Source organism: Rhinatrema bivittatum, chromosome 3, assembly GCF_901001135.1.
Source record: "Rhinatrema bivittatum chromosome 3, aRhiBiv1.1, whole genome shotgun sequence".
Lineage (NCBI taxonomy): Eukaryota > Metazoa > Chordata > Amphibia > Gymnophiona > Rhinatrematidae > Rhinatrema > Rhinatrema bivittatum.
In genome coordinates this window covers 351,315,979-351,340,814 of record NC_042617.1, presented here as the reverse complement: position 1 = coordinate 351,340,814, position 24,836 = coordinate 351,315,979, and the positions used below count along the sequence as shown (strand labels likewise).

The following is a 24,836-nucleotide window of genomic DNA, read 5'->3' as shown; positions in this document are numbered from 1 at the left end:
AAGACAATTTTTCTGGCACAGTTAGGGAGAAGATTATAGCATTATTGGCTCAAGTATTGGAAACTGTATGTATTTGAGCAGTTGTTGCCTGTGGATAAATATTGTAAGACTGATAACCTGAAATTTAAAGTTGAGGAAAAAGCCTCAGGGCCAGAGGTACTAAGCCTTTTTCCCATAGACACAAAATGGAAAAAAATAAACCACTTTGGTGTATCTGAACTTCAGTCTTCATTTCAGCTAGTGGATAGTATATTAACACCTTCAGTGCAATGTGTATTTAGGGGGTAAGTTTCAAAACTATTTATGCACATAAAGCCAAGTTTATGTATGTAATTGGCTCATTTATAAAATTGCCTGTGGTTTGTGAGGATAAAAAGGTGCACGTAACTTTATTTTGCGCATATTTTTATATGTGCAAAACAGATACAGGGCCGGATTTTAAAAGCCCTGCGCGCGTAAATCCGGCTGGATTTACGCGCGCAGGGCACTCGCGTGCCGGCGCGCCTATTTTGCATAGGCCGCTGGCGCGCACAGCCCCGGGACGCGCGTAAGTCCCGGGGCTTCGTAAAAGGGGCGGGGAGTGGGCATGTCCGGGGGGCGTGTCCGGGGTCAGGGGGCGGTTTGGGCAGGACCGGGGCATGGCGCCGGCCCGGGGGCATGGTCGAGGCTTCCGGACCAGCCCCCGGGTCGAGTGATGGCGCGCCAGCATCCCGCTGGCGCGCGTAGATTTACACCTGCTTTCGGCAGCCGTGAATCTGCCAACAAAGGCTCTTTTCCCTCCGAGGCCGCTCCGATTTTGGAGCGGCCTCGGAGGGAAAAGGCAGCGCGCGCTGGGCTCGGCGCGCGCAAGTTGCACAAATGTGCACGCCCTTGCACACGCCGACCCCAGATTTTATAAGATACGTGCGGCTACGTGCGTATCTTATAAAATCCAGCGTACTTTTTTTCGCGCCTTGTGCGCGAACAAAAGTATGCGCTTGCGTAAATTTATAAAATCTACCCGACACTGTTGAGGACAGGGCTGGGGTAGAGTTTGTACTTATGCACATAGGGGCGGATTTTCAAAGGGTTATGTGCGTAACCCCAAGAATTTGCTCCTGCGTGCGCCGAGCCTATTTTGTATAGGTCTGGCGACGCGCGCAAGCCCCGGGACGTGCGTATGTCCCAGGGCTTGAAACAGGGGGCGGGGAGGGTCAGTCTGGGGGTGGGGCTGGGGCAGGGCTGGAGCCTCCAGGCACAGCAGGCCGGCCCGCGCAACCTACGCCTGGCCGGAGGCAGGCGCAACTTCTAAGTTAAAGGGAAGGGGGGATTTAGGAAGGGCTGGGGGTGGGTTAGGTAGGGGAAGGGAGGGGAAGGTGGGGGGGGGGTGGAGGGAACGGAGGAAGGCTGTGTGGCTCAGCGCACAAGTTGCACAATTGTGCACCCCCTTGCGTGCGCCGACCCCGGATTTTATGACATGTAGATTTGTGCGCACCGGGTTGCACGCAAAAATCTATGCCCATGCGTAACTCTTAATATCCGGCCCAAAATGGGCCTCAGAGGGAACAGGGAAAGCCATCGGGGCTCCTCTAGGTCTCGGCGCATGCAAGGTGCACAAGTGTGCACCCCCTTGCACGCGCCAACCCCGGATTTTATAACATGCACGCGGCTGCGCGTGCATGTTATAAAATTGAGTGTAGATTTGTGCGTGCCGGGTTGCCCACATAAATCTACGCCCGCGCTTAACTCTTAATATCCGGCCCATAATGGGGCGGATTTTCAAAGGGTTACACACATAAGTTACACATGTAACCCTGAGAATCCGCTCCTGTGCGCGCCGAGCCTATTTTGCATAGGCCCGGCGATGCGCGTATGTCCTAGGGCTTGAAAAAAGGGGCAGAGCGTGGGCGGGGAAGTCCGGCTGCGGGGCGGGACCAGAGCCTCCAGACACAGCGGCCATTTGCTGCTGTGTCCGGGATCACCTGCCCGGAGGCAGGCGCAACTTACAAGACAAAGGTTAGGTGGGGGGTTTAGGTAGGGCTGGGGGGCGCATTAGGTAGGGGAAGGTGGGGGGAGGGGCAGAAGGAAAGTTATCTCCGAGGCCGCTCCGGTTATGGAGCAGCCTCAGAGGGAACAGGGAAAGCCATTGGGTCTCCCCTAGGGCTCAGCGCGCGCAAGTTGCACAAGTGTGCACCCCCTTGTGCGCGCTGACCCTGGATTTTATAACATGCGCGTGGCTGCGCGTACATGTTATAAAATCAGGCGTAGATTTGTGCATGCCAGGTTGCACGCACAAATCTATGTCCGCACGTAAGTTTTAAAATCCGGCCCAATTTGTACATGTGTAAATTACCACACAAAAGTTACACATTTGCAGGAGCTGTAACTTTGTGTGGGTGAATTTCTGCATATTATTTTGCATAATTTTCAAAACAAACTTATGCACAAAAGTTTGCTTTGAAGAGTGGTAAAACTTGTGCACGTAGCTGCCACATAAGTTACATACAATGTTAAAATACTCACATTTTTGATGAGTAATTTTCAAACAGCCTGAATAGTTTAAAGTGTGTGAGTACTTTAGCCAGCATTTTCATAACGGATTTATGCACATAAATCCTCTTTGAAAATTTGGAGATGTGCAAGTAACCCTGTGTAGCATACATGCAATGAGCACCTGCTCGAGAGCAAAGGTAATGCATGTGGATTTAGATGCATACTTTCTAAAATCAAAAGTTTGTGTGTAAATCCTATACTCACCCCAACTCTGCCCCTTCAAAATTCCTATATACCAAGTGCACAAAAGGTATGCACAAAATTGTGTTTCACACATACTTTTACAGGCATGCACCCTGTAGGGATAAGCCAGTCACCCTAAAAATGAGTACGCAACGGAACCACATTTTTCAGGCCTGAGCAATACAAGATGGAAGTCCAGCCATGTGCTGGCCCCTGCAATTTTAATGCCTGTGAGAACTACACTGAGAAGAAGAAGCTGCTATTGTTCTTCATATGAATCATCTGTCTTTATCTTACAATTATGCTGGTACTTGCTGACTCTGTCACCTTGACCAATTTGACAACTGTGGCCTAGTTTTGTTCACCAGATGCCCTCTGACTCATGACAGAATTTTTGTAAGAATATACATATACGTACCAGCCTAGATGAAATCATATTAGAAGCCCAAAAAATTCCATGCCAGTGGATTGTGGTAGCATCCAATCAATATTAACTTTTGGATTAAATGCATATGTATGAATCTGCAGAAGAAGAAAGAAGGCTTTGGACTTACAGATTCTGTACCACACCTTACTTCACTGCTTACCACTGTTCATACAAGCTCCATATCCAGACTTTTCTTGAAGCCCATGCTAAGCTTTGAAACCAGGCTCCCAGCTTAGCCCAGTTCTGCTCCATTAACTATGGAGTACTTGCTGATCTCATACTTGTCTAAGTCTTGGCAAGCCAAGCTATCTTCACTCCATCACTTGCCTGCATAGCTTACAGAAACATCTATAATTTCTGGATCTGCCATATTGAGACTGTGGTGTTATCCTGTCATTTGCTGCTGGAGATCCAGCTGGCAACCCTTTGTGCTGAAACAGGACCCTGGTTATCCAGAAGGATGACCCAACTTCAGTAGAATCAGCCTAAGATAACTGGCTAAATTACTACTTAAAGCTGGGTTTGCATGTGACAAGTGCAAGTAACTTTGAGTTAAATGCAGGAGTTTGTAAAAAAAAAAGAGCACTTAGCCCTGTTAAACCAGAAACCTATACAATATCTAGCTGTGAAGGAGTGTCCCTGAAAACCCTCTTTAACCAGTACTGGATCATGCATCTAGTCTCGTCGACTTTAAAAGCTAGAGACACAGGTAGCTTGGTGGGCGGATCCTGGAGAGCAGGAATAAGAGTCTGGGCCCAGCTGGGAACAGACAAGCCCCAGGTCTCCAGAAGAAGGCAGCTCCTGAAAGAAGGTGAACACTGAAGGTAAAGAATGAATGTGATTTCTGAAAGTAAATGCTGAGAAGTGAATTAGTGAATACTGAAGATAAATGCCAAGTGTGAACATGGCTGAAGGTAAGTCACTTTTGCAAATAAAGTTTATATTTAAGAAAAGTCAGTCTGGTGTGTGTCTGTCCTCTAGGGAATTACAGACCGTAGTGCTATCTCACACTACCATATGTAAAACCATGGTGTGTTTATGCTGCTCAAAAAAAGCTATTATAACCTCTAAAAGGTATAGATATTCTGCTCCCTTTCATTTGAACTTGTATCTGATTTTAATGTCAGATAATCCATAACTGTACAATCCCTTACAACCACAACTTGATTTTCAAATGGGGATTTATGCACAGAACCCAGGGTTTCTGTGAATAAATCCTTTTGAAAGTTACCTCCTTAAAGATCTAAAGATTACAAGAACTATTAGAGCAGTGTCTGATGCAATAATGTTAACAAACTTTGCCGAAAAGAAAAAGATATTAATTCATGTTAGAAATCTGGTTCCTTTTTTCTTCCCCTTTCCCTCCCAGGATGTACCTCAGCTAACACAGCAGCAGAATACAAGGTTTATCACTTTACAAGAGGACTTATCCAAAATTAAGGCTGAGACCCCTGTTCTTTTTCAAGTAAAATTCAGCATTTGACCAACAGCATGTGTGGTAGGGCAGAAACTGACGTATACCAGAGGGTCCCAAACCTGTCCTGATAGACACCACCCCTCTCCCCCATCCAGTCCGATTTTCATGATATCCACAATGAATATGCATGAAATAACATTTGTATTCTAGGCAGTAATGTACCGAGGGTCTCTGGTGCCCAGGGGCCAATGCATTTGGTGCCTCTCCAGTGCCTCCCCCCATCCTTCTTGTACTGATGCTTACGGTCACAGAAAATCAGTGGCATCTCTAGACAGAAGAACTCGGGAGGGGGGAGTGAGCCAAAATGACATCTCCCTCATATCACACACACCTCCATAGCATGGCCCCCCTGCTTTAAAACTGGCTATAAAAAAATCATAATAAAAAAGTCCAAATGGTCTTCTGCGTAATTTTAAAAAGCTGGCTGGTTTCACCCTTCTAGTAAAACTACTATTAAAATTATTTGATAGCTTCAGTCTATTAATTCTATTTGGCTATGAGAGAGAAGTCTAGAATGTATACAGGAAGGGAAATAATGTCAATATAAATCCTGCACGTCCAGTTCTGTAACTCACTGTGCATCCACAGAAATTCCCCCAATAATGGAGCTTGGATTTTTCCCTTACAGCTTATCATACAAAAAAATATTTTCAAATTCTGGTGTCATCTCCCAGTAATAGCAGCACAAACACCTTCCACTGCCGGACATGTTGTGAACACAAAACCCCGTAAAAAAAGATAGTCAAAATCTATACAGCAAACCTATCATAATGCAAAAGTACTAACACCAAGGACTCAAACAACAAAAACTCTACCTATGAAAAAGCTCAGGTAAATATTACACTGGGTCCCAGAATACCAATACACCACCTACTGGGGAAACAAAACAAACCCGATTGCTTTAGATCTCTACACAGACAGAATATACGTTAGCAGAATCTCTTCCCTTGGTCACATGGACAGAGCAGAAGACTCTCTCCAAATATAGAATAAAGGATCACAAATTACAACTAGCAATATGCAGACAAAAACTGAAACAGAAACCCAAGAAGCCAGACTCTGTGTGTAACAATGGAAAAATAGACCCACCATCAGGCATAAAACAAACAATAAAATAAAAAAACATAAAGCATTAGTTATAATAGTAAAACCATACTAATGCAAGAATATTTTAAAACTAATGACAAATAGAATAACTTTTATTAATTAAAATCATATATATTTTTAAAAAATTTCCCAAGTACCATAAAATATTTCAAAACAGCACATATATCAAATAACACCCAATAATTAAAACTAATAAGGATTTTTTTTAAAAAGCCCCTGCTGTCCATACCTGGGAAATCTTGTTATCCAGTCACCCAGAGATTGTTGAGGATTGGGGGGGGGGGGGGGGTGCGCACAAACTTTATCCTCTCTCTATCACACATACACATATGTCCATTCTTTCTCACACATACACTGTCACATACACACACATACATTCTGTTATACACACCCACAACCTCTCTCTCTCACAGACACTGACACTCTCAGGCTCTAAGACCCTCTCTCTCTCCCCATCCCCCCCACACAAGCTCTTTCTCCCCAATTCTCTCATACACATACACGCTTTCACTCTAACTAGCTCCCTCACATGCGCACACACACACACACACACACACATCCAGGCAAGCTCCCGTTCATTCTCACACCGCTCCCCCCCCCCACCCCCCAGGCATGCACACATTCATTCTCATTCACACACATGCACAAACACACATACACACCCCAGGCAGGCACCAATTCATCCTCACACACACACACACCCAGGCAGGCACCCATTCATACACATGCACACATGCTGTCTATCTCTCTCTCTCTCTCTCACACACACACACACTCAGGCTCTCTTTCTCACACACGCACACAGGAACAGGCTCTCACACTCACATGCTGTCTCATTCACTCACACACACACACACACACACACACACAGATGCTCTCCCTCTACTGTTTCACGGAACATAAAGGCTCACTCCCACCCACAGTGTCAACTCACTCAATCTCTCAATTCACTCCCATACACACACACACTCTACAGAACCTCAGCTTCTCTCTCACCTCTGGGTCTCCTCTTCTTGGCTGCCACTAGGTGGGATCCATTGCAGCCCTGCTGCCAGGCCTCCTCTTCTCGGCCGCCATGAGATGGGATCCAAACGCAGCTCCTTTTCTGCATGGTGCCAATGCTGCTGCTCCTGCTCCTCCCCCTCCTCCTCCTTCCAGCCCGCATGAAGTCAGTTACAAGCCCTAGCGTGCGCCAGGATCACACAACTGCGTAACTTGCTTCTGCTATGGACAGCGTGCAAGTAGTTTACTTTAAAAAACAAAGGGTAGTCAGTGGGGTTTTAGGGGTCGGGGCTAGCAGGATAAAAGGGAAGTGAGTTAGATAGGGGGTTTAGAAAGTCATCTCCTTTACTGCAGCGAACTGAGAGGGAACTGGGACATAGGCCTAATGCATCGCCACCCGAAACCTACTAAAATTCCTCTCCTTATGCGCTCGAGACGGCATTCACATGCACATGTGCACATCAATATAAAATCATCACCAGGATAGCAGATTTTATAACGTTCGCATAGACGCGTGCATGTTATAGAATCAGCGCATCAGTTTGAAGGTTACTATCCCTCTAAGCATTTTTCCCATAGATGCAGAATGGGAGAAAATCCTTAGTAAATCAGGTCCTTAGTTTCCTAAATTTAGGAGCTCAGCTTTCTTTGAATATCTGCCTCAGTGTTTCAGTTGTATAACATTAAACATCTGAGGGTACAGTACTGAGACTTTTTTTTTGGCACGGCGGCCATCTTTACGATGGCGGTGGCCATCTTTAAAGATGGCGCCGGCCAGCCAGTGCTCCTACCATGTGACAGGAGCTGGCCAATGGCATGGATACCCTGTCACATGGTAAGGGCAAAGGGCCATCGGCGCCATCTTTATGAGTGGCAGCCGACGGCCCGAGAACGGGAGATCGCTCCTGGGACCACCACTAGAGCACCAGGTAATTTAAAAATGTTTTGGGGGGATCGGGAGGGTGGGAGAAGCTAAGGGGTCATCTTTAAAGGGTCGGGTGAGTTTTTTTTTAATCGGGCCATTGGCGCCATTTTTGAGTGGCAGTCAAAATAGCGCTGATGGCCCGAGAGCGGGAGATCGGTCCCCACGCCCCCACTGGACCACCAGGTACTCGTAAAAAGTTTTGGGGGGGTTCGGGGGGGGGAAGGTAAGGGGTCAATTTTAAAGGGTTGGGCCTCACTAAAAAAAAATTAACGATGTGAATCGGAACCGATTCCGATTCACATCTCCAGCGATCAGATTTTTTTCTCCCTCCAGCCGAACCCGATCGTTAAGACAATCAGGCACACGATTCACATCTCTACTGCTTAATAAAAGAGACAATGAAGAAGGGCGAACCTCATAATGGTGATGAGATTAAAGGCCCATGCTAATAAGGCAGTGATGAATATGGGTGCCTCTAACGCCTTTATTAGAATGGGCCTTTAAGCACTTTTATTGAAGCCCTTTTGATCTTCATGTAGGGAGGGCAGAACCTCGCCAGCCTCTTCAGCAGCTCCGGCAACTTACCCGGAGAGAACTGGCCAAGCCACTGCTGCTGCCCACAGCACTCCAAGCCATCATCCCTGGCGCTGCCGTAGCTCCCAAAACCCCATATACTCCGGCTTCAGCTGGAAAGCGGCAACTCCTGCCCGCTTAGCTTGGTCCCACCCCCACTGATGCCAGGTTCCACCCCAGCACCTCCTCCCTGCCACTACTGCTGTCCCCAGTGCTCCTCGAGCCGTTATCCTCAGCGCTGCCATGGCTCTTGAAACCCTGTACACTCCGGCATCAGCTGAAAAGCGACAACTCCTGCCTGCTCGGCTCGGCCTGCCCCCACTGACACCAGGCTCCACCCCCGGCTCCTCCTCTCCGCCACTACCGCTGCCCCCAGCGCTCCCCGAGCCGTCATCCTCAGCACTGCCTTGGCTCTTGAAACCCTGTACACTTCGGCATCAGCTGAAAAGCGACAACTCCTGCCTGCTCGGCTCGGCCTGCCCCCACTGGCACCAGGCTCCACCCCCGGCTCCTCCTTTCCACCACTGCCACTGCCCCCAGCACTCCCCGAGCCATCATCCCTGGCGCTGCCATAGCTCCCAAAACCCCGTATACTCCGGCATCAGCTGGAAAGCGGCAACTCCTGCCTGCTTAGCTTGGTCCCACCCCCACTGATGCCAGGTTCCACCCCAGCACCTCCTCCCTGCCACTACTGCTGTCCCCAGTGCTCCTCGAGCCGTTATCCTCAGCGCTGCCATGGCTCTTGAAACCCTGTACACTCCGGCATCAGCTGAAAAGCGACAACTCCTGCCTGCTCGGCTCGGCCTGCCCCCACTGACACCAGGCTCCACCCCCGGCTCCTCCTTTCCACCACTGCCACTGCCCCCAGCACTCCCCGAGCCATCATCCATGGCGCTGCCGTGGCTCCTGAAACCCCGTACACTCCAGCATCGGCTGAAAAGTGGCAACTCCCACCTGCTCGGTTCAGCCCGCCCCCACTGATGCCAGGCTCCACCCTCAGACCCTCCTCCCCTGCATACTTTAGTCATGGCCTTTGAGACATCTGGGGTCACTTAGGCCGGGAGGAGGGGCTGGGAGTGGAGCCCTCCCTGCAGAAAGATCAAAAGGGCTTCAATAAAAGAGATTAAAGGCCCGTGCTAATAAAGGCATTAGAGGCGCCCATGTTCATCACCGCCTTTATTAGCACGGACCTTTAATCTCATCGCCATTATGAGGTTCACCCTTCTTCTTTGTCGCTTTTATTAAGCAGCACCTTTGTTCCTTCATTCTTTTATTGAAGCCCTTTTGATCTTCGCCCTTTCCTGCTCGCCCTTATTGGAGGATACCGACTAGACAAAGCAAACCTTTTTCAGAGTTAAGGAGTTCAAGAACTAGTGGTGAAAATATTCACCAAAGGGGTAGACTCAGGAGTAACATCAGAAAATATTTCTTCTTCAGGAGCTAAGATGGCGGCATGAGGTGGTCACAGTGTTTTTGCTGATTATTTTGTTTCTCTTTACCTGGTTTCTTCAATAACAATGCTTTTCAAAAGGAAAGGAAAGATCCAAGTTTATTCCTCTGAAACTCCATTTCCACATGCTAGTGATTGATGCATTTGTGACCCATATTCCTGTTGCAGATCTCAGTGGAGGAGTGCCATCCTCACCAGGGGAGGAACTTCCTTTCAATCCCAGAGATCCTCTATTACCTCAGCATTATAGGAGCAACCTTCCCAGTAGTGATTGCTTGGCACTGGTTCATGTCAGTCCCATTGGCAGGCTCTGGGAAAGTCTATGGGCTCAAACAGATGTCTATGGGCTCAAACAGATGGCCTTTGCAGCAGTAGTTTCAGTAGCTGGAGGAACACCTGTGAGTCAGTAACAATTGGTGATTGAGCAAGTTGGTATGGCTTCTGGTGCCTTTATACTTGAATTTGTGGATTGGCCCTTTATTTACCATGGTTAAATTTCCATTGAGTCCAGATCCTGGTGAGGTCTTTGACTCACAGGTAAAGCCCATTGAGGTAACACTTGATTCTCTACGAGATCTGATGGATGGACCAGGGACTGCTTTCACAGAATGTTCTACTAAAATTAATTTGTTGTCTACCAAAGTGGATTCCTTGACTGTGGGCCAGGAAGGTCAGTTCCAAGACCATTTGGGGGAAGATGCATGGAGAAAGAGATTCAAGGAATTAAGTCTGTTATTATTATTATTATTATTATTATTATTCAAAAGAAGGGTTCCTTTCCAGGAGAATGGAATTTGTGGAGAATCAAGTAAGACACTTGTGTAACCCCTTTTTTGGAAGGCTGCAGCTCCTTAGGGTCCTTAACTAATTTATACTCTTCAGGGACTGCTCTGGCTAACCATCCCATCCCATGCTGACTCTTAATCCCTGGTGGGGGAGACTTTTTTTTATGGGGGAAAGTCTCGCTTATGGCCCAGATGGTGCTTATGGCCCAGATGGTGCTTTCCATGAGGTGAAAGGCTGAAATGATTCAGTCAGGACCAGGACTAAATTGAGTATAGCCCCCACAAGAGAGGGGGCTATACTCAATTTAGTGCTCTCTAATGGAAATAATGTCTCTGATATCCAGGTGGGCGCCCACCTCAGCACCAGTGATCATCATACGGTATGGTTTAATATCACAAAAAGGATACGGAAAAGAAGCACAAAGACCCGAGTTTTGCAGTTCAAAAACACAGACTTTGATGAAATGGGGAAGTACCTGGAGGAAGAACTAGTAGGCTGGGAGAACAAGAGAGATGTGGAACAGTGGACCAAACTAAAAGGAGCAATTACCAAGGCAACTAATCTATATGTTAGAAAAGTAAAGAAAAGCAAAAGAAAATGAAACCTATCTGGTTCTCAAAGGAGGAGGCTGACAAAATAAAGACTAAAAGAACAGCGTTCAAGAAATATAAAAGATCCCAATGGGAGGAGAACAAGGAAGAATATATGGTAGAACTGAGGGAGAAAAAGAAAGTAATCAAGATGGTAAAAAGTCAAGCAGAAGAAAGGATTGCCAAAGAGGTAATGAGAGGTGACAAAACATTTTTCGGTTACATCAGTGAAAGGAGAAAAGTCCAAAGTGGTATAGTGAAACTGAAAGATGAAAAGGATCAATGTGTGGAGAGAGACGAAGAAATGGCAGAAATATTAAACAAATACTTCAGTTCGGTGTTCACTAAAGAGGACCATGGAGAAGGACCATCGCTAGTTAACAAGAAACTGGAGGGGAATGGAGTAGATTTAACTCCATTTACAGTAGAGAATGTATGGGAAGAGCTGGGGAAACTGAAAGTGGACAAAGCCATGGGGCCTGATGAGGTTCATCCCAGGATACTGAGGGAGCTCAGAGATGTGCTGGCGGGTCCACTGTGTGACCTATTCAATAGATCCTTAGAAACGGGAGTGGTGCCAAGTGATTGGAGAAGAGCGGTGGTGGTCCCGCTTCACAAGAGTGGGAACAGAGAAGAGGCTGGTAACTGCAGACCTGTCAGCCTCACCTTAGTGGTGGGAAAAGTAATGGAGTCACTGTTGAAAGAAAGAATAGTGAACTATCTACAGTCGGGAGAATTGCTGGACCAGAGGCAGCATGGATTCACCAGGGGAAGATCCTGTCAGACAAATCTGATTGACTTTTTTGACTGGGTAACCAAGGAATTGGATCAAGGAAGAGTGCTCAATGTCATCTATTTGGATTTCAGCAAGGCTTTTGATACGGTCCCGCACAGGAGACTGGTGAATAAAATGAGAAGCTTAGAGGAATGAGTGCCGAGGTGGTGGCCTGGATTGCAAACTGGTTGACGGACAGAAAACAATGTGTGATGGTAAATGGAACTTACTCTGAAGAGAGAGCAGTGTTAAGCGGAGTACCGCAGGGATCGGTGTTGGGACCAATCCTGTTCAATATCTTTGTGAGCGACATTGCGGACAGGATACAAGGTAAGGTTTGTCTTTTTGCGGATGACACTAAGATCTGCAACAGAGTGGACACGCCGGAAGGAGTGGAGAGAATGAGATGGGATTTAAGAAAGCTGGAAGAGTGGTCAAAGATATGGCAGCTGAGATTCAATGCCAAGAAGTGCAGAGTCATGCACATGGGGTGTGGAAATCTGAAAGAACTGTATTTGATGGGGGAAGAAGGGCTGATATGTACGGAGCAGGAGAGAGACCTTGGGGTGATAGTCTCTAATGATCTGAAGTTGGCGAAACAATGTGACAAGGCGATAGCTAAAGCCAGAAGAATGCTGGGCTACATAGAGAGAGGAATATCAAGTAAGAAAAGGGAAGTGATAATCCCCTTATACAGGTTCTTGGTGAGGCCTCACCTGGAGTACTGTGTTCAGTTCTGGAGACCGTATCTCCGAAGGGACAGAGACAGGATGGAGGCAGTCCAGAGAAGGGCGACCAAAAAGGTGGAGGGTCTTCATTGAATGACTTATGAGGAGAGATTGAAGAATCTAAATATGTACACCCTGGAGGAAAGGAGGAGCGGGGTGATATGATTCAAACTTTCAGATACTTGAAAGGTTTTAATGATCCAAAGACAACGACAAACCTTTTCCGTTGCAAAAAAATCAGCAGAACCAGGGGTCACGATTTAAAACTCCAGGGAGGAAGACTCAGAACCAATGTCAGGAAGTATTTCTTCACGGAGAGGCCGGTGGATGCCTGGAATGCCCTGGTGAAGACCAAAACTGTGAAGGATTTCAAAGAGGCGTGGGATAAACATTGTGGATCCATAGTCTAGAAGATGTGCATGAAGAGAAGAGGCACGGGGGTGGCTTGCTTGCGGGAATGACGGCTACTACCTGGAGATTAATATCCTTATTGAAAAAACATACACACAGTTAATGCAACTCCAACATTGCTCTATGCTTCAATGGCAAGAGGAAATGTGGAAAAAAGGATTTGCATCCACAAAAAAGCAGGGGAGTAGCTTGCCTGCTACGGCGGTTACTTCCCCAAACCAAATAAACCTGATACTTCACTTGGAATACGTATCCAGCATAGCTCTCTGCTTCAATGGCGGGGAGAATGAAGAAAAGATGATTTATATTCAGACAACAACCAACAAGGAATGAATTACATAGTCTGGGTAAACAAATAAGCATGGGTGTAGCTTGCTTGTTACGGCGGTTACCACCCCGAATCAATTAAGCCTGATACTTCACTTGGAATACATATCCAGCACAGCTCACTGCTTCAACGGCAGGGGGAATGAAGTAAAGAGGATTTATATTCAGACAACCAACAAGGACTGAATTGCACAGGCAGGGTAAACAAGCGTGGGAGTAGCTTGCTTATTATAGTGGTTACTATCCCAAACCAGTTAGCTAGATACTTCACTTAGATGCAGCTCCAGCACTGCTGTCTGCATCGTTGGTGGGGGTGGAAGGGAATTGGAACCAAAAAGTTACAAATAAGGGCCCTGACCTCAGCAGTCAGAGTAACAGATATGTATGAAAAAAATAGGTGTGAAAGCTTGCTGGGCAGACTGGATGGGCCGCTTGGTCTTCTTCTACCGTCAATTCTATGTTTCTATGTTTCTATGATTGATAATATTAAATTTAAATCAATTTAACAGAAGTGTGAGTTTACATCTGACTGATGGTACATTAATGATTTTCCTGGGTAGGTAGGTGTCCTATAGCCATATCTCTGGGTCGAGCTCATGGTGATTTTAATTGTACAAATTCTCCCAGAAGCTGACCAGGAATCCTATTAAAGAGGACCTCCATGTCACTCCAAAAATCCTACCTTTGGTTATCTTCTTCCTTGGACATCCAGTCTGACTTGGTCCTTTGGTGCTGATGTCCAATTGGGGTCTCCTGCTCTTGATCTTCTTTCATTCCTTAATTGTTATTTCAGGGGTTTTCTCTTGGGGGGAAATCTTAGTGATCAGGCTAGTTCTCAGCTCTTCAATCCCACAGGTCTATCCAGTAAAGTGCAGCCGCATTTACCCCGCTCCTAACCCGCATTCTAATCACTTTCCGGCCGCGTTAGCCCTTCCTGCGATCCCGAATCCCCTTTAACCTACTCCTACCGCGTCCTAAAATCCCCGAGCAACCCCTTCCGCACGCGGCATGTATATTGCATGCAAACGAGCAAATTAGCTATTCCCTAGCATCCCGTAACCCGCGCCCCGACTATCGCTATTTTTCCCTGCCGTTTTGTCGCGCGTTTAACCTGCTAACTTACCGCCTACCCTTACCCCTGCGGTAGAGGCAGGGGTAAGGGTAGGCAGCAAGCTTTCCCCCAGCTCCCGCTCACCTGCCCCGGCCGCGATCATGGGTGCCGGTCTCCGGGGCAGCCCCAGTCCTCTCCCCTCCTCCCGAAGCAAAAAAAAAGCGAAAAAAACGTTGCAGCCCCTTCCGATGTCCGGAGGGGGCTGCAAAAAGTAAGTCGCTTCGCCGCTTCGTACTGCCAGCCCCTTCTTCCCTCCTCCCGGTGCAAGGCTGCTTTTCACGCCCTGCTTCGGGAGGAGGGAAGAAGAGACACTGACAGTGTGAAGCGGCGAAGCAACTTACTTTTTGCAGCCCCCTCCGGACATCGGACCTCTCCTGCCTCCCGCTGCGCGACTTACTTTTTTTTGCAGCCCTCCGACTGTCAGCAGGAACGGATCGTGGCTCCCCTGCCTCCCGGCGAAGATGGACGCCTGCACAGGGGAAAGTGGCCCCTGTGCGTGCAATTGGCCGCTCAAGACGCGCAGCGGGAGGCAGGAGAGGTCCGATGTCCGGAGGGGGCTGCAAAAAGTAAGTTGCTTCGCCGCTTCACACTGTCAGTGTCTCTTCTTCCCTCCTCCCGAAGCAGGGCGCGAAAAGCAGCCTTGCTCCGGGAGGAGGGAAGAAGAGACACTGACAGTGTGAAGCGGCGAAGCAACTTACTTTTTGCAGGCGTCCATCTTCGCGAGCAGCTGAAGGCAGGAGAGGTCGTCCGATGTCCGGAGGGGGCTGCAAAATGTAAGTTGCTTCGCCGCTTCGTACTGCCAGTCCCTTCTCCCCTCCTCCCGGAGCAAGGCTGCTTTTCGCGCCCTGCTTCGGGAGGAGGGGAGGGGGGACTGGCAGTCCCGACTTCCTGGTATCTGTCATTTCAAATGACATTTGAAATGACAGATACCAGCGTGGCGTGAAGCTTTAGGCCCGCACACCCAGGATACTGTAGGCGCTCTATCCAGTAAAATGGGTTGCGCGGGCCTAACTCTTCACGGACCCTTCTTAGACGCGGTTTACATTTGCATGAAATTATAGTTCAGGATCGAGCGGTAGGTGAGCTGCACTGTGCGTGCGGTAACCGCGGGTGCGCCGGGCACTAACGCAGCTCTTCCTACCGCTCGGTACTGGATAGACCTGCCAGTGAGGAAGGGAGATCCAAAATCTCCCTACTCTTCTTAAGTCAAAATAATACTTTCAAAAGTTCTTAAGTCCAAATAATACTTTCAAAAGTTCTTCTTAATTCCAAATAATACTTTCAAAAGTTAAAATGTATATCTTCTCTACCCTCACTGTCTCCACAGCAGGATCCATCACTGGTATTTGGCCACCTAGGGTTTAGAGTAGACTCCTTCACCCCAAAGTAGTATCAGGCTTAAAATCTATCTGTAAAATAGGAGAAGGACCCTCAGGCAGGGAGTGCACTAGGAGGTGTCATTTCTAAAAGAAACTCCCTTGGGTGAGACTGGAATGCCTCACTAGAGTGTGAAAAAAATGTCTTGCTTTCTGACTTCTCTCCAACTGAATCCCACGGTGCCCTAAAATGGCTGGGCTAAATACTCTTCAGGCATCCAATCCAGACTTTCCAGGTGGGAGGCACTGATGGGTATGGATGGCTTCTCACTAGACAGAGTATGTTAACTTACAGGGACAGTGACATCTGGTGGCCAGACCCATAGTGTTGCAACATTTGAATTTATGTTGGTTAAATTTTCCCAAAGAAATAGGGCAGTTACCATGAGAGAGTTAAAAAAAAGTATTTTTTCTTGAGGTTCTGCATATGCCAGCTGATGCTCTACCACCCTTTAACAGGATTTAATTTTTACCATCAGGAACAAGTGCTAGAGCCCAGTCTGAAGAGTCTATTCAATCTCCTATAGAAATGGCAAATTTAACATTGTTTCTGAAGGAGCTAGCCTTTTAGTATCTTTTGTTTTTCAGCAAGATGTTAGTTCTGTTATGTGTTTGTGTTTTAGGCACATGAATGTTAATTTTCTTTAGGTCAAACTGTTAGGATATTTTTCTGATTTGGTGAAAGGAGTTTTTGGCTTTTTATATCAGGAGACACAAGATCTGGGAGCACCTTTTGTAAATGTGGCCTAAAATATACCGGAGCAATTAAGATTATTGATTCTAAAAAGCATATTACTTCCACAGCAGCTCCCAATAGGGCAGAAGGCGTATACAGATAATATCAGGAATATTCACTTTATTACTATTTCCTGTATAGTTTTTCCTTTGATTCTCCTATTTGTTTTTTCATCCCTCCCTTTAGCAGTGGACTAATGAATGAGAAATTCGGGTTCTATTTTTCTTCAAGTATTTTTTCTGTTTTTCTTTTATTTCCTGAGTATGCTCATTTTGTTTCTGTTAGCAAAGTATATTTGCTTTGTAATTTGTTCTAAATTCAATAAAGAAAAATTATTTCTTCACAGGGTGGTGGGTGCATGGAACAACCTCCCAGTGGAGGTGATAGAAGCAAAAACAAGAACAGTTCAAGAAAGCATGGGACAAGTACAGAGGTTCATTAATTGCAAAGAACTGAGGGGAAAACAGATCAACTGGAGGGTCTAAGGCCCTGTAGCAGGAAGTAAACTGGGCAGACTAGAATGGTCCTTGTCTGCTATTATAATCTAAGATTGTATTTTTCTAATGGTGAAGAGTGGCAAGAAGTCAGATGTGCACAAACTCCATTTGACGGGTGAAAGTTGGCCACCCTAGTATGGCAAGACGTTCCTTCCACATGTGCCACCACCCTTTAAATTGTAGTCTCTCCGCCAGCTCATTTTTTTCAACCTCATTTAACAGGGTGTTTTTTCTTTCCATTTTTCTTTTTTTGATGAGTGAGAACTGGAATATATTTTTTTATTCTTCTTTGCAGGCGAAAGCACACACTCTTTCCTTCCTGAACTGGATTCACTTATGTCTGTGATGCTCTGACCTCAGTTTATTGGTGTTTTACTTGTTGGTGTTTAATCTTGATGCTGTCACTGTAGCTTGGCAAAGTTAATTGTTGTTCTTTAATTATGCTCTCGGTGCAGTGGTATCTTGCCTTCATAAATCATGATCGGGTATATTTCTTAACTTGGAGCGACTTATCAGAATATTTATTGTTAGGGTATTTATCTTTGCAGCAGACTGATGAATGGATTCTCCTTTTGTTAGTGAGGTATTTCTATGGAAATTCAATAACAAAGGTTCAAGAAAAGGAAAAGAAAAAAAAAATCCTAAATTGAAAAATCAGCCCTTCACCTCAACTTACATGCTGCATTTAAACTAGGCTGAATGATTTCCAAATTTTAGGTTTTATAAAATTCCACTGAACAAAAGAGTTGATAATTACTTGCTAAATTTAGCCTTATTTGGGTCAAAGTTTAAATAATTGTGTAAATACAAAACTTTCAGATTGAATTGGATGTTGTGAGAGAGGAAAGTCATCCATATGTGCAATCAAACAAAGGATGAATATTGGGCAGAATGGCAATTTCTTTACAACAGGGAATGTTTTATTGGTCATGAAAAGATTTAGCAAACTTGAAGAACATAGATATGTAAGCTCCTTCATAGTTAGAGACATTTACAAGGTCAGTCTATATGTAACCCCACTAATCAAGCACATAAAATGTCGAGAGGTCAGTCTCTCTAATTTATTTTGTGGGTTCAACAACTTGAGTCATGCAGATGGTTCCTGGCTAGAACAGGAAGAGCATTATCTATGTCACGCCACTTACAGGCTTAACCAAACTCCTAACTTTGGGCCTCATTTACTAAGTGGCAATAAGAGATTAATGCGAGAAAGGTAATCATAAGGCACTTTCATATTGCAGTGATATTATGTGATATTTAGGACAAAAAAAGCTGCTCCTTATTGAAATTAGCTGCTTTGCATGCATTTGCATGCTTAAAACTTTCAAATACATGCAAAGCACCTAGGGGCCGATTATAATTCCTACGCGCGCGGGGTACATTTGTGCGCGCTACCTGGTGCGCACAAATGTACACCCGATTTTATAACATGCCGTGCGCATGTTATAAAATCTGGGGTCGGCGCACGCAAGAGGGTGCACACATGTGCACCTTGCACGCGCCGAGCCCAAGGGGAGCCCCAATGGCTTTCCTCGTTCCCTCCAAGGTCGCTCCGAAATCGGAGTGGCCTCGGAGGGAACTTTTTTTTGGATCCCCCCCCTACCTTGTTCGATGGAGAACTTGCGCGCACCGGCTGGCCAGGTTCCGACACAGGCCGCTGTGTCGGGGCACTCGGCCATGCCCACGGACCGCCCCGGACCGTGGACACGCCCCCGGACCGCCCATTTTAGCAAGCCCCGGGAGATACGAGCGTCCCGGGGCTTCTGCGCGCCGCCGAGCCTATGCAAAATAGGCTTGATGCGCGCAGTGGCAGATTTCCCCAGGTTATGTGTGTATGTTACGCGCGTAGCCTTTGAAAATCTGCCCCCTAATGTATAGGTAAATCCTATGTAAATAAAATAACGCAGCTGGCCAAAGCTGTATTATTTCCCAGCAAGATAGCTACAACTCAGGATAAAGGCCAGCCAGTGCCATTTTGGAAATTGGTGCCAATCATCCCTAAGCTAGGGGGCACTCTGGGCCACTGCTAGACTATCAATGAGACATTTTGTAAGTAACGGGGGCAGGACTCACTAGACTTCCAGAGTGGTTAATGCATGTAGAAGGGCTAGGGGGCCACTAGACTACCAGGGAATATGATGATTGCAAGAGGGGTTTCAGGGTAATTGGGGCCTGCTACTGGGAGGGGGGAGTGTTTGGAGTGGGAGATATTTGTTTAAAAGAGGAGGGGTTTGGATAGGGAATAGGACATCGCCATGCAAATCCTACTTCTATTTTTTACACTTTTAGCCCTTCTGGGTCTCCTCTAGAGATAACAGGGGTGGTTGTTTGTGGGTCTAACCAGACTCCTGAGGGAATGAATTTTCCTCATTGGGATAGGGGTATATATTGGGGCTATATGGCCCTTTTAGAAGATGGCAGCCCTCACATGAAGGGAGCCGCCATCACTTGTATTTTTACCTTCCCTGTGATATTTTTTCTCGCAGATCTATTTATTTATTTATTTGTTTATTGATTGATTTATTTAAATTTTCAGGCCCCTCCATCCAGTGTTCTAGGCAGCTTACAAAATGCATATATGTAAAATAACAAAAGCAACCATCAAAATAAAATAGTCGACAAAAGTTGGCAATGCAAAAAATTAAAAACAATAAAATCTTAAAATAAACAATTTTAGGCTTGGGCAAGGACTTGCTAAGCTGAACTGCAAACCTGATTTTTAAACTAATGACTGCAAAATAGATTTAGGAAAAAACTAGTTTGAACAAATGTGTTTTTAAATCTTCTTTAAAGGCTTTATTGCATGCCTGTTTCTGCTGGGAGACCAGCATTTGGTTCCAGAGCATCGATCCAGCTATAGAATTCATGCGAACTCTGGATTCAGTGAAGTGAGTAACCTTATATATAAGGGGTATATCCAGCAATCATTGACCTTCTGATCTTAAATGTCATTCAGATCTATGCAGTTTAAGTAGCAGATAAATGATATATGGGAAATTGTTAAGAGCACTGGTCATGATAATTAGAGTTTTGTAGAGTATATGGATCAGGCAACCAATGAAGGGCCCTGAGTACAGAAGAAATGTGTTCAAAATGAGAAGTCCCTGTGATTATTCTGGCTGCAGAATTCTGAATGACCTGGATAGCTTAGATGGTATAAAGAGGTAAACCAAGAAGACGTGAATTACAGTAGTCAATACTAGGAAGAATTAGTGATTGGACTAATGTACGAAAATCTGTTTGATTTACATAAGGCTTTAATTGCTGGAGAGGTCTGAGCTTATAAGATTTTTGAATTAAGAGCTTAGTATGAATCTTAAGTTTGAGGTTAGTATCTACAGTCACCCCTAAATTATGAGCTTGTGAGCTAATAGTAAGGGAATGACCGGGAGAGTCCACGGAGGGAGGAAAAGGATTCTGATCTTTTCTACTAAAGAAAACAACTTCTGTTCTATGTAACCACTGGGTGGGATGGATGCTCTACTTGGCACCCAGGGGCACATAGAAAGAATAAAGGGTGGACCCTTTCTGCTTAAAACTACTCCGCAGACTCTATATACCTCTCCCTTGCTCCATGGATAGTTTTAGTCTCTGAGTCAAGGCTCCCATTTGTGGGGACAAACAATAGCTCTCATACCCTGCTTCTTTGCAATCAAGCCTTGTCTCCATCTTTTAAGTCACAGCATTGCCAATTTACACTGTTTTTCCATCCAATAAATACACAGGAAAAGAATAGTGGTTTCCAACTTCTTTACTTCTAATTTGATCAGATGATTGAATAATATTCAATTGATCAGCAGCAATCAAAAATATGACAGCAGATAGAATACACTTGTGACTTCACTTCTTCTAGCAAACTCTCTTAATCACTTTGGAAGCACTTCTTATTTACACTAAAATTTCTTCTTCTCCCACTTACACAATTTCCTCAGATTATGTAGACTGAAGTTAGTTCAATCATCCTATACCTCCTAACTCAATTCTTAAATCTGCCCACTGAAAGTGATTAGACAGTCTACAGTAGGGATGTGTATTAGTTTGTGATGAATTAGGAAATATAGATGATATTTCCTATTTCATTGCAGATTGGGGGGGCCCCCGAAACGATAGGAAAACCCATGAAATTTCATGTGGTTTTCTTATCATTTTCAGGGGGAGGAGAAAGGGCACATTCACAAAAAAAACCCCCAAACCCACCCCAACCCTTCAGATTTAATTAATTACAATCTCCCACACTCCCGAGCCCCCTAAAACTTGCCTAAAGTCCCTGGTGGTCCAGTGGGGGTCCCAGGAGCTATCTCCCACACTCTGACCATCGGCTGCAACTAATCAAAATGGCGCCGATGGCCCTTTGCCCTTACCATGTGACAGGAGCTATCGGTGCCATTGGCCGGCCCCTGTCACATGGTAGGAGCAATGGATGGCCACACCATTTTTTAAGATGGTGCTGGCCGTCCATTGCTCCTACCATGTTACAGAGACTGGCCAATGGCACCGATAACCCCTGTCACATGGTAAGGGCAAAGGGCCACCGGTGCCATTTTGTTTACTGGCAGCTGATGGCCAGAGAGCGGGAGATCGCTCCCGGGACCCCTGCTGGACCACGAGGGACTTTAGGCATGTTTTTGGGGGGTCGGGAGGGTGGGGGGATTGTAATTAATTACATCTGAAGAGTTAGGGTAGGTTGGTTTTTTTTTCGGATCGAGATAGCTGGAAAAAAATCGGCCCGAACCACAAAACAACATTTTCTGCAGCAGGCCGATAACGAAGGCCGAACCAAAAGGTAGGTCCGAATCACATCTCTAGTCTACAGTCCCAATATTTAATCAAAACTCAGTCTCAGATTTAATACTGTCTAGAGATATCATTGTACCGGTGATCGTTTCCGGTTTCGTTTTCGTAGAACCACGGGAAATTTCATTTTCCACAGTTCTGACCATTTTTTTTTGGCTGTCCCGATCCATAAAAAAACAAACCACCCCGATCCTTCAGATTTAATTATTTACAATCCCCCACCCTCCCGACCCCCCAAAAACTTGCCTAAAGTCCCTGGTGGTCCAGCGGGAGTTCCCGGGAGCGATCTCTCACTCTCGGGCCATCAGCTGCCAGTAAACAAAATGGCGCCATAGGCCCTTTGCCCTTACCATGTGACAGGGGCTATCGGTGCCATTGGCCGGCCCCTGTCACATGGTAGGAGCAATGGACGGCCGGTGCCATTTATTAAATCAATGGAACTCCGCTTTTACTACTGTGCTTGAACAAGTTGCTCTTATCAAAACCTTTGTTCTGCATAAATCTAGATCCTGGCCCTGGTTGAACAATGCTTCTGTTAAAGCTGCCAGACACTCCTTTAGAAGAGCTGAGTGCCTTTGGAGGAAAACTCTGTCCTCTGAACATGTGCAGTCTTTTCGTTCTCTTCTTTGAGAGTATCAGGTCCTCTCTAATCTCGCCACAAAGGAATACTTCTCCAAAAAAATAAATGAAATGGGTTACAACCCCAAAATACTGTTTCATATTGTCAAGAGGCTCACTAGTCCAGCTACTTCTTAAAAATTCCTTACTCAATGTTCCTTTTGCAGAATCCTTTTCCATCTTTTTAAACTTAAAAGTTGAAAAAATATATGCATCTTTTTCTGAGGTACCCAATTGGCACACTCATCCCTCTTCTCAAATCTCTTTGGTGATGCTGGGTTAAGACTCTATGCTGTCAATACCTGGTTATTTTTTTCCTATATGAAACTCTTTCGTTGATACCCTTAGCAAGATGTCAAACTGTCTCTTAACACTAAAAACCTAGTTAGCATATCATAAATTGATGCTAAATATGAATAAGAGTGATATTTTGTATCTTGCAAGGTTTCTTTCTCCAAATATGCCAAGCTCATTGTGTGTGAAAGGCATGAGAATTGCAATTTCTAATGAACTACGCGAGACCTAGGGGTGACCATCGACACTAAATTATCTTTACGATCATAAATTAACAAGGTTGTGAAATGTTCCTTCCATAAATTGAGCCTGCTACGTAGGTTGCATCCTTTTCTGGATTGGATACAGTAAGCTTGAAGACTGTAATGCATACTTTGGTCATATCATTTTACTAGTGTAATGTGCTGTATTTAGGTCTACCACAGTCTGTAATGCATGCCATGCAGTTGGTACAGAACTCTGCACCCCAAATTATTGCTGATACCTCTGTACAGGAATATGTCACTCCAGTATTCTTCAAATTTTGTTGGTTTCCAGTACTATGGCATATAAAATTTAAAGTCTTAGTTCCAGTATTCCAAAGAAAGGTGGGAAAATGACCGTAAAATATCCATGTAAGTGTGAAATCTGGAGAAATGGTCAGAAATATGTTTATTTTGAAGTTTCACAATTACGAATATTTCTTGATTCTCATCCCCCTTGACAATTAGCATTAGGTACGTGGCAGTTATTGTAAAGAACTAGGAACATGTCTCTCTTTTCAATTGTACAAGGGTTTTCCTGTTTTCCTTAACCGCTCAATCTTCTTTTCCCTTCCTGGAGTAATTTTGTAATTCTTTTCAATTCCTAAGTTACAGATAATATATTAATAGTGTTAAGTATATGTATTTTAAACATATTCGAGAATCTGTACATTGTTTTCTTCTTTTCTTCACTGTAAAGATGTAAAAGCAGCATAAATAAAAAATCAAAAGAATGCTAGCCTCACTCCACCAATTTTTAATGCAGTACTGAAGATCTACCAGCTCATGAGAAGTCTGAGATTGGAGTCACAAAATGTATTGTGTGTTCCATCCTTCAAGCAAACAAGGCTAGATGAATCTCGAGAATGCTTTTTGTGGATTCAAGGACCAGATCCATAGAATTTGCTACCCAGAAACATCAAGGTTGAACTATCCATCATTATTAAAATTCAGAAAGATAGTTAAAAAAAAATCAAATTTGTATGAACATGTAAGATCATTTTATGTAATCATTGTATGCATTTTTTTCTATGCTATTTTATATCTGTGGGTTTTTAAGTTTTAGGTGGTTGTATTCTTTACCTCTTTAAATTATTTTAGTTTCTAATTCATGTTTTTATGAATGTACCATTGTGAACCACTTAGCAAAGTTGACAAGTGGTATAAAAATCCATAATATATCGGGCTTGGTAGTGTGTCCGTCAGTGCTCGCGCATGTTCCCCAGCCCGCCAATAGATGGTGCAGGCGACTCCCTGGCCACCTTGGAGGCTCAAACATGCCGTACAGCGGCCATGTCACAACACCAACTACAAGAGGTACTCCTGGGGGAATTCAGCGCTACTGCGGAATGCAGATTTTGCACAGAATTCCTCCTTCCCGCAGATTTCCTCCCTCACCTCGCCGATTTTCTCTCTCACTGGAAGACTATTCAAAACCGGAAGGGCAGCAGCTATCGCGGGACAAGCAGAAAATAGCAGAGGAGACCCTGCCATGCTGCGAATGGAGTGCGTCCCGCGGCACACGCTCCATTCGCGGCGAAGATGAAGGCCCTGTCCGCTGTTCGCGGCGCACCCGGGCCTTCATCTTCGCCACGAACGGAGCGTGTGCCGCAGGACACACTCTGTTCGTGGCATGCCGGGGTCTCCGCTGCTATTTTCTGCTCAAGGTGAAAATGGAAGGCCCCCATGTGCCGCAAATGGTGCGCCGGGCCTTCATCTTCGCCGCAAACGGCGCAGGTCCCGCGGCATGCCAGTGAGAGAGAATGTGTGTTGGGGAGGGGAGGGTGAGAGAGAGCAGGAGGGTATGAGAGAGAGCATGGGGGGGGATGCCGGTGAGAGAGAATGTGTGTGTGAGAGAGGGGGGGTGACAGTGCA

The 24,836-nt window shown here is 45.5% G+C and overlaps 1 long non-coding RNA gene across 1 annotated transcript in view; it reads left to right on the top strand.

Moving 5' to 3' along the window:
* LOC115087809 overlaps positions 1-24,147 on the top strand; it is a 92,667-nt gene extending 68,520 nt beyond the window's left edge. Inside the window, exon 4 of the long non-coding RNA XR_003855618.1 lies at positions 23,728-24,147. This is a non-coding gene — a long non-coding RNA (uncharacterized LOC115087809). The remainder of the gene's footprint in view (positions 1-23,727) is intronic.
* The last annotated feature ends 689 nt before the right edge of the window (positions 24,148-24,836 follow it).